Here is an 8,092-nt window from a genome sequence, read left to right on the forward strand (position 1 = left end):
GTCCCTATGGTGTCCCCAAGGTCCCCATGGTGTCCCCAAGGTCCCCACGGTGTCCCTATGGTGTCTCCGAGGTCCCCATGGTGTCCCTATGGTGTCCCCGAGGTCCCCATGATGTCCATGAGGTGTCCCCGAGGTCCCCATAGTGTCCCCGAGGTCCCCATGGTGTCCCTATGGTGTCCCCGAGGTCCCCATGATGTCCATGAGGTGTCCCCGAGGTCCCCATGGTGTCCCCAAGGTCCCCACAGTGTCCCCGAGGTCCCCATGAGGTGTCCCCAAGGTCCCCATGAGGTCCATGAGGTGTCCATGAGGTCCCCATGGTGTCCATGAGGTGTCCATGAGGTGTCCCCAAGGTCCCCATGATGTCCATGAGGTGTTCCTGAGGTCCGCATGGTGTCCCCGAGGTCCCCATGATGTCCATGAGGTGTCCCCAAGGTCCCCATGGTGTCCATGAGGTGTCCCCGAGGTCCCCATGGTGTCCCCAAGGTCCCCACAGTGTCCCTATGGTGTCCCCGAGGTCCCCATGATGTCCCCACGTCCTTGATGTCTCATTGTCCCCCACGTGCCTCCCTCTGTCCCCACGTCCCCGGCTGGGAGGTCCCTTCCGCCCCAACCCACTCGCTGTTTCCACCATCATCATCCCCATTAGTGTCACTGTCACCACCGCGTCACCACCCTTGTCACCACCATCAGTGCCATTAGCACCTTCGTCACCGGAGCCGCCCTCGCCCCCGCTCTGGGTGCCACCATCGTCACCTGGAGGTGCCCAAAGCCACCTCCGATGGGGCCTGGGGGACCCTGAACCCTGGGAGATGCCCCTGACGTGGCCTTTGAGGTTCCTTCTAGCCCACGTCCCAGACGTCCCCTGTGTCCCCATGTCCTACGTCCACGTCCTCCGTGTCCCCGCGCCCACGATGTCCCTGATGTCTCCTGTGTCTCGTGTCCATGGTGTCCCTTGTATCCCATGTCCCTGATGTCCTCCGTGTCCCCAGATCTCATGTCCATGTCCCTGATGTCCACCATGTCCTATGTCCATGTCCTATGTCCCCACATCCTCTGTCCATGTCCCTGTGTCCCTGATGTTCCCCATGTTAATGTCCCTAATGTCTCCTGTGTCCGTGTCCCATGTCCCTGATGTCTCCCATGTCCCCGTGTCCATGTCCCTGATGTCCCCATGTTCCTGTCCCCACGTCCATGTCCCTTATGGTCCCCAATGTCCCCACATCCCTGATGTCCTGCATGTCCCTGCGTTGATGTCCCCATGTCTGTGTGTCCGTGTCCCATGCCCCTGGTGTCCCCGTGTCTGTGTCCCTCATGTCCCCATGTCCGTGTCCCTGATGTCCCCATGTCCCCGTGTCCGTGTCCCTTATGGTCCCCGATGTCCCGATGTCTGTGTGTCCGTGTCCCATGTCCCTGATGTCCCCATGTCCCCGTGTCCGTGTCGCTGTTGTCCCCGTGTCCGTGTCCCTGTTGTCCCCACGTCCCTGTGTCCGTGTCCCTCCCCGGACGGACGCCCACGCGGGGCTGTGCCGGGTGGGGACCGGGGGAACCGGCCGTGCGGCCCCGTGATGTCACCGTCCCCGAGGATTTAAGGGCGGCCGCGGGGACACGACCACAAAGACAGAACCTTGAGGTGAGCGGGGATGTGGGGACATGGCGGGGGACAGGGACATGGGGACAGGGATGGGGACGTGGGGACAGGGACGTGGGGACAGGGACGTGGGGACATGGGGACAGGGATGGGGACATGGGGACAGGGATGGGACAGGGATGTGGGGACGTGGGGACGGGGACGTGGGGACAGGGACGTGGGGACAGGGACGTGGGGACAGGGACGTGGGGGGGACACGGGCCGGGGACAGGGACATGGGGACAAGGATAGGGACAGGGAGGGAGACAGGGATGGGGGGACAGGGATGGGACAGGGACATGGGGACAGGGATGGGGACAGGGACACAGAGACAGGGATGGGACAGGGACGTGGGGACAGGGACGTGGGGACAGGGATGGGACAGGGACGGGGACATGGGGACAGGGACACAGGGACATGGGGACAGGGACACAGGGACATGGGGACAGGGATGTGGGAACACGGGCTGGGGACAGGCACATGGGGACATGGATAGGGACAGGGAGGGAGACAAGGATGGGGACAGGGATGGGACAGGGACACTGGGACATGGGGACAAGGAGGGATGGGGATATAGGGACAAGGATGGGGACAGGGACATGGGGGCAGGGATGGGGATATGGGGACAAGGATGGGGACAGGGAGGGAGACGGGGATGGGGACAGGAGTGGGACAGGGATGTGGCGACATGGGGACAGGGATGGGGACATGGGGACAGGGATGGGGGCACAGGTGTTGGACAGGGCCACGGGGACAGGGATAGGACAGGGACACGGGGATAGGGACATGGGTGGGGACACAGAGACACTGGGACATGGTGACAGGGAGGGATGGGGACAGGGATGTGGGGACAGGGATGTGGGGACAGGGTCACTGGGACATGAGGACATGGGTGGGGACATGGGGATGGGGACAGAGATGGGGACACGGGGACAGGATGTGGGGACGGGGCTGGGGATGTGGGGACGGGTGGGGACAGGATGTGGGATTGGGGACACAGGGATGTGGGATGGGGGGGGGCCGTGTCCCTGTCCCCTCGATGTCCCCTCAATGTCCCCTCATTGTCCCTCAGGCCCCCGACCTCCAATGTCCCCAATGACCCCTCAATGTCCCCCGTGACCCCTCAGTCCCCCCAATGTCCCTCCATGTCCCCTCGTCCCCCCTTAACCCCCCCATTCCTCCCAATGTCCCCCCAATGTCCCCACCCTCCCCCTGACCCCCCCATCCCCCCAATGTCCCCATGTCCCCTGTGACCCCCCCTGTCCCCCCAAAGTCTCCAACGTCCCCTGTGACCCCCCCTGTCCCCCCCAGATGTGCGCTCAGTGCCTGGTGGATTTGCTGCGTTGGGTCTGGGGGATCGTGAGGCGCCTCTTGGGGGGGCACGGAGGTGAGGGGGGGGACATGGGGACACGGGGGGGGGGAGAAGGGGGGGTCTGGGACCCATTGTGGGGGGTCTGAGACCCATGGGGGGGTCTGGGACCCATGGGGGCGGGTCTGGGACCTGTAGGGACATAGAGGGGATGTGGGGGCGTCTGGGACCCACTGGTGGGGGGGGGTCTGGGACCCATGGGGACACAGAGGGGACATGGGGGCATCTGGGACCCACTGGGGCGGGGGGGAAGCACATGGGGGGGGGGTCTGGGACCCATGGGGACATAGAGGGGACATGGGGGGGTCTGTGACCCATGGAGGGGGACTTGGGGACATGGAGGGGGTCAAAGGTCACCACTGACCCCCCAATGTACTCATTCTGTGTGTGTCCCCCCCCCCCCCCCCGCAGCGACCCCTCCACCCCCCAAACCCACTGAGAGGTCGACGCTGGTGCCCGGCAAGGAAGATTGAGACCCCCGGGGGCAATAAATGACCTTGAACCTGTGACCACGGCTGCATTGGGGGGGGGGGGGCTTGAATTAGGGGGATTTGGGGGGGTTTGAGTGGATTTTGAGAGATTTTGAGTGGATTTGGGGGGAGGTTGGCTGGATTTGAGGGGGCTTGGGTGGATGCGGGGAGGTTTTGTGTGGATTGGGGGGTGTTGGGGGGGCTTGAATTGGGGGAACTTGAGGAGTTTTAGGTGGATTCGGGGAGGTTTTGAGTGGATCTGGGGTAGTTAGGGAGGTTTTGAAGGTGTTTTGGGTGGATTTGGAGAGGTTTTGGGGGGTTGAGTGTGGATATATGGGGTTTGGGGTGGATTTAGGGGGGTTTAGGTGGATTTGGGAGGGTTTAGGGTTTTTTGGGGTGCGTTTGGGTCCCTATGGGAGTCCAAGGGGGCCTCAAAAGGGCCCTAAGGTGTCCCCCAAAGGACTTTTCGGTGTCATTAGGGGGGTCCTGGGGGTCCCCGTAGGATCCTGGAGGCCCTAAAAGGGTTCTGAGAGCTCTAGGGGGGGCCTGGGGGGTCCCTAAAATGATCCTGGGGGTCCCTTAAAGGGGTTTGGGGGGGCTTCAGAGGGGTTCTGGGAGACCCTAAGGGGGTCCTAGGGGTCCCTAAAGAGGGAGGATCTATGTGGGTCCAAAGGAGATCAAGAGGAGGGTCCTTGATGGGCTCCCAGACCCTTCTAGAGCCCCGCAGGTCCCTTCTAATGTCCCCCAGACTGTTTTAGAGCCCCTCAGGGCCCTTATAAAGGCCCCCAGACTATTCTAGAGCCCCTCAAGACCCTTCTAAAGGCCCCCAGACCCTTGTAGAGACCCTCATGAGGGTCCTGAGGGGCTCTAGAAGGGTCTGGGGGCATTTAGAAAGGCCCTTTCGGGCTCTAGAAAGGTCTGGGGAACTTTCGAAGGGCGCTGAAGGGCTCTAGAAGGGTCTGGGTTTTTTTAGAAGGGCCGTGGGAGTATCTAGAAGGCTCTGGGGGCCTTTAGAATGGCCCTGAAGGGCTCTAGAAGAGTCTGGCGGCCTTTAGAAGGGCCCTGGGGGGCTCTAAAACGGTCTGGGGGAATTTAGAAGGTCCCAGAGGAGCTCTAGAAGGGTCTGGGGTCGTTTAGAAGAGTCATGAGGGTCTCTAGAAGGCTCTGGGGCCGTTTAGAAGGGATCTGGGGGCTCTAGAAGAGTCTTGGGGCCTTTAGAAGGGACCTGGGGGGATCTAGAAGGGTCTGAGGGCTTTTAGAAGGGCCGTGAGGTGGGTCTAGAAGGGTCTGGGAACCTTTAAAAGGGTCATGAGGGTCTCTAGAGCGGTCTGAGGCCTTTTAGAAGGTCTCTGGGTGGCTCTAGAAGGGTACGGAGACTTTTAGAAGTGCCCTTTGTGGCTCTAGAAGGGTCTGGGTGCCTTTAGAAGGGCCCTGGGGTGGTGGGGAGGGGGAAAGGGGAAGAAAATACCCTAAAGCTCTGCCACTTCAGACATCCTGAAGATATCAAGACATGACTCTTTTCATTAGCACTTCTCTGAGCCGAAGCTGAGAGGAACGTTTCATCCTAGGGCTTTTATAAAGCCTTGTGCGTACATAAAGACGAGCTGACTTGTTTGAGAGGAATTAGGATCCCTACGGACAAACAGAGGATTATAAAAAAGGATGGGGATTAGCCCAAAGATTCAGAAAGAGCCAGAGGAGCAGGAAAGGGGAGTGTCAAGATACAGAGTGAATTGAAAAGCTGGAACAGAGCAGCGATCGATACAAAGGGACAGAGGAAGAAAGAGAGGGATGGGAAGAATGAAAGGAAGGCAAGGCACGTGCAGACACAGAGAAAGAACGAAGTCCACAGACCAAGCCAATAAAATTGGGGCGGGGAAGGAATGCAAATTAGCACAAAGATGGAATAGGAAAAAAAGAACTATGGACACAAGACAGATGCCGAAGACTGAAAAGCAAAGGATGAGAAAACAGAACAGAAAAATAAAAGAAAATGGGTACAGGGATGCCAAAGAACAAACATTGTACAGCAGCATAGTCAATGAAAGGAACCAAAAAGTCCAGCTCTAAAATGTTTGCTTCCTAGTCCCATCCCTGGCACAAAAGCTACGTCGCAGTGAAAACACTTACATTTCATGTAAGGATCCTCCCAGGCATTCAGCGGTGTGGCTCCCCCTAAGAATGTGAGTCAGGATTAATAAAACACAGCTGCTCCCCAGGCCCTATTTATAACTTGGAGGGGCTCGCCCCGCCTTGTTCCCAGGTGATGGGTATGAAGGCCCTGAGGGTATATAAGCCACAGGCGTTTCCTCAGCCCCTTCTTCAGCTTCTGGTTTCCCTTGAGGTCAGAGCTTTGCTGCTGATTCAACTTGCTGTAGGTTTTGCTGAGGCTGTGCTGGAATGGTAAGCTTTTTTTTTTTTACAGCATATGCAGCTGTATCTCCATTTATTTATTTATGTTTGTGTACAGGTGTATGTTTGGTTTTAGGTCAGTAATTTTGATTGAGTGTTGGAGTGGGTAAGATGTTTTAATACTTTCTTTTCTTTTTGTTTTTCTTTTCTTCCTGGATGGTTGGTCTTTGCTGAGGATTTCTGCTTATGGGATGGTTTGTTGCTGTTCCTCGTTCTGTGTGGGATGGGTCCTAGAGTCTCTGCAGTTTGCAGCAGGAGCCTCATGGGTGAGAATAACCTGAAATTCAGTTTGTCAGCTTAGGGTGGGAAGGTGACTCTGTGGGCTGGTAGAAGATAGAAGGGGCCAGGGCGACCCTGGGAAGGGCTTAGAAAGACAAGCTCCTAAGCAACAGCAATAGAGAAGGGTTAGGGGGTTAAAATATAGGGTAGGTTCTGTTAGGAAGGAGTGGGGTTCTTTCTCTGATGCTGTAGGGGTGAAAAAGGGCTTTAATGGTTTAGGACTGGGGGAAAAATGGAGATGGGTTCATCAGTCTTTCTTGGGGCGGTTTGGCAGTCGGGTGCAAGTGCCATTCAGGTTTCTGTTGTTCTCGTCTCTCTGTAGTTGGTGGGAGGTAATAATGAGGTTGAGACACTAAAAAAAGTAATCCCTAGGGCTCAGAGATATCTGCTCCGTTGTACCTTCTACTTATTGTGCTTCTTGATGAACTTCGCATCCATCCTGTCTCCATCCCTCTGAATATCAGAGACCTCCCTAGTTAAAGGTGTGGACTCGCTGCCTGTCTGCAGAGGGATTCTGTTCCTCCTTTCCCTTGCATTTCTCAGGGAAGAGGCTGTATATTATTTTGGCTTGTAACAGTTTAGCAGCTGAGCAACTCTTCTTCATCTGGTCTGTGGGCACGCAAGCCTCCCTTATTAGTAGCGTTTTGGGTTTTTCCTGAATTTCCCAGTGAGATTTGCTCTATTATTGGTCACAGCAGTTGTTACCTTGTCCCTGTTATCCGTTGTGGGTTTTTATGGTCATTGAGTTTCCAGTTTAGGTCCTTGAGGACTCAAATCCCGCTGTTGTGAGTTTTTCCTTGGCTGACCGTCTCTGCAATTCCAGTTGTTGTTGTTGTGATTCCTTTTCTTTCTTTTCAACTTTAACTTTAGCTTTCTGATTCAGTTTTTTTGAAGCAGAGCAGCCCTAGAACCTGGGTTGGTCTCTGGGAGTAAAAAATTTAAATTAAAATTAAACTATAAAAATTAAAAAACAAAATTTACTCCCAGAGACCAACCCAGGTTCTAGGGCTGCACCAGGCTATTCTCTCATTATTTTTCTTCTTTATAGATCCACTAGTATACAGGAAAATCACCCTACCCCACCTCTCCACCACCTACCCCTAATTCCACCCTCTCACCCTAACTAACTAATCAATTATCCAAATAATTACGCAAATTAGGTAAAAAATTTTTATCTGCACCACACACTAAACATCCTAACCCCCCACCCAGCATGATCCCACTCCTCATCACCACGCCCCCTCCTCTCCCCACCCCCTGATGTTGCCATGACCTCATGTTGTCCCACCCACTGACCTCCAAAGCCCCCCAGGGCCCATCTAAATCCTCCCAGATGATTCTAGGGACCCTCAAGCCCTTTCTAAAGGCCCCCAAACCAATCTAGAGCCCCTCATGACACTTCTAAAGGCCCCCAGACCCTTCTAGAGCCCCCCAGGGCCATTCTAAAGCCTCGCAGATCCTACTAGAGCCCCTCAAGGCCTGTTGAAAGGACCCCAAACCACTCTAGTACCTCCTAAGGCCCTTCTAAAGGCCCCCAGACCCTTCTAGAGTCCCTCATGATTCTTCTAATAGCCCCCAAATCCTTCTAGAGCCCCCCAGAGGCCTTTCTAAAGCCCCCAGACCAATCTAGAGCCCCTCATGACTATTCTGAAGGCCCCTAGGCCCTTCTAGAATAACCCAGGGCCTCTCTATAGGTACTCAGACCCTTCTAGACCACCTCATGATCATTCTAAAGCCTTCAATGTGTTTCTAAAGGTGCCCAAACCATTCTAGAGCCCACTAAAGCCCTTCTAAAGGCCCTGAGACCCATCTAGAGCCCCTCATGACTCTTGTAAAGACCCCCCAGACCCTTCAAGAGCACCCCCGGGCACTTCTAATCCCTCCCAGATCCTTCTAGAGCCCCCAAGGCCCCTCCTAAGGGCCCCCAGACCCTTC

At 56.0% G+C, this 8,092-nt stretch overlaps 1 long non-coding RNA gene across 1 annotated transcript; it reads left to right on the plus strand.

The window, feature by feature from the left end:
* The first annotated feature begins 113 nt into the window (after positions 1-113).
* On the plus strand, positions 114-3,505 carry LOC138734747 (uncharacterized). Its single transcript, XR_011339624.1, has 3 exons — positions 114-1,630; positions 2,939-3,014; positions 3,408-3,505. It is a non-coding gene; the product is annotated as an uncharacterized lncRNA (long non-coding RNA).
* The last annotated feature ends 4,587 nt before the right edge of the window (positions 3,506-8,092 follow it).

This window comes from Phaenicophaeus curvirostris, unplaced genomic scaffold, assembly GCF_032191515.1.
Source record: "Phaenicophaeus curvirostris isolate KB17595 unplaced genomic scaffold, BPBGC_Pcur_1.0 scaffold_191, whole genome shotgun sequence".
NCBI lineage: Eukaryota > Metazoa > Chordata > Aves > Cuculiformes > Cuculidae > Phaenicophaeus > Phaenicophaeus curvirostris.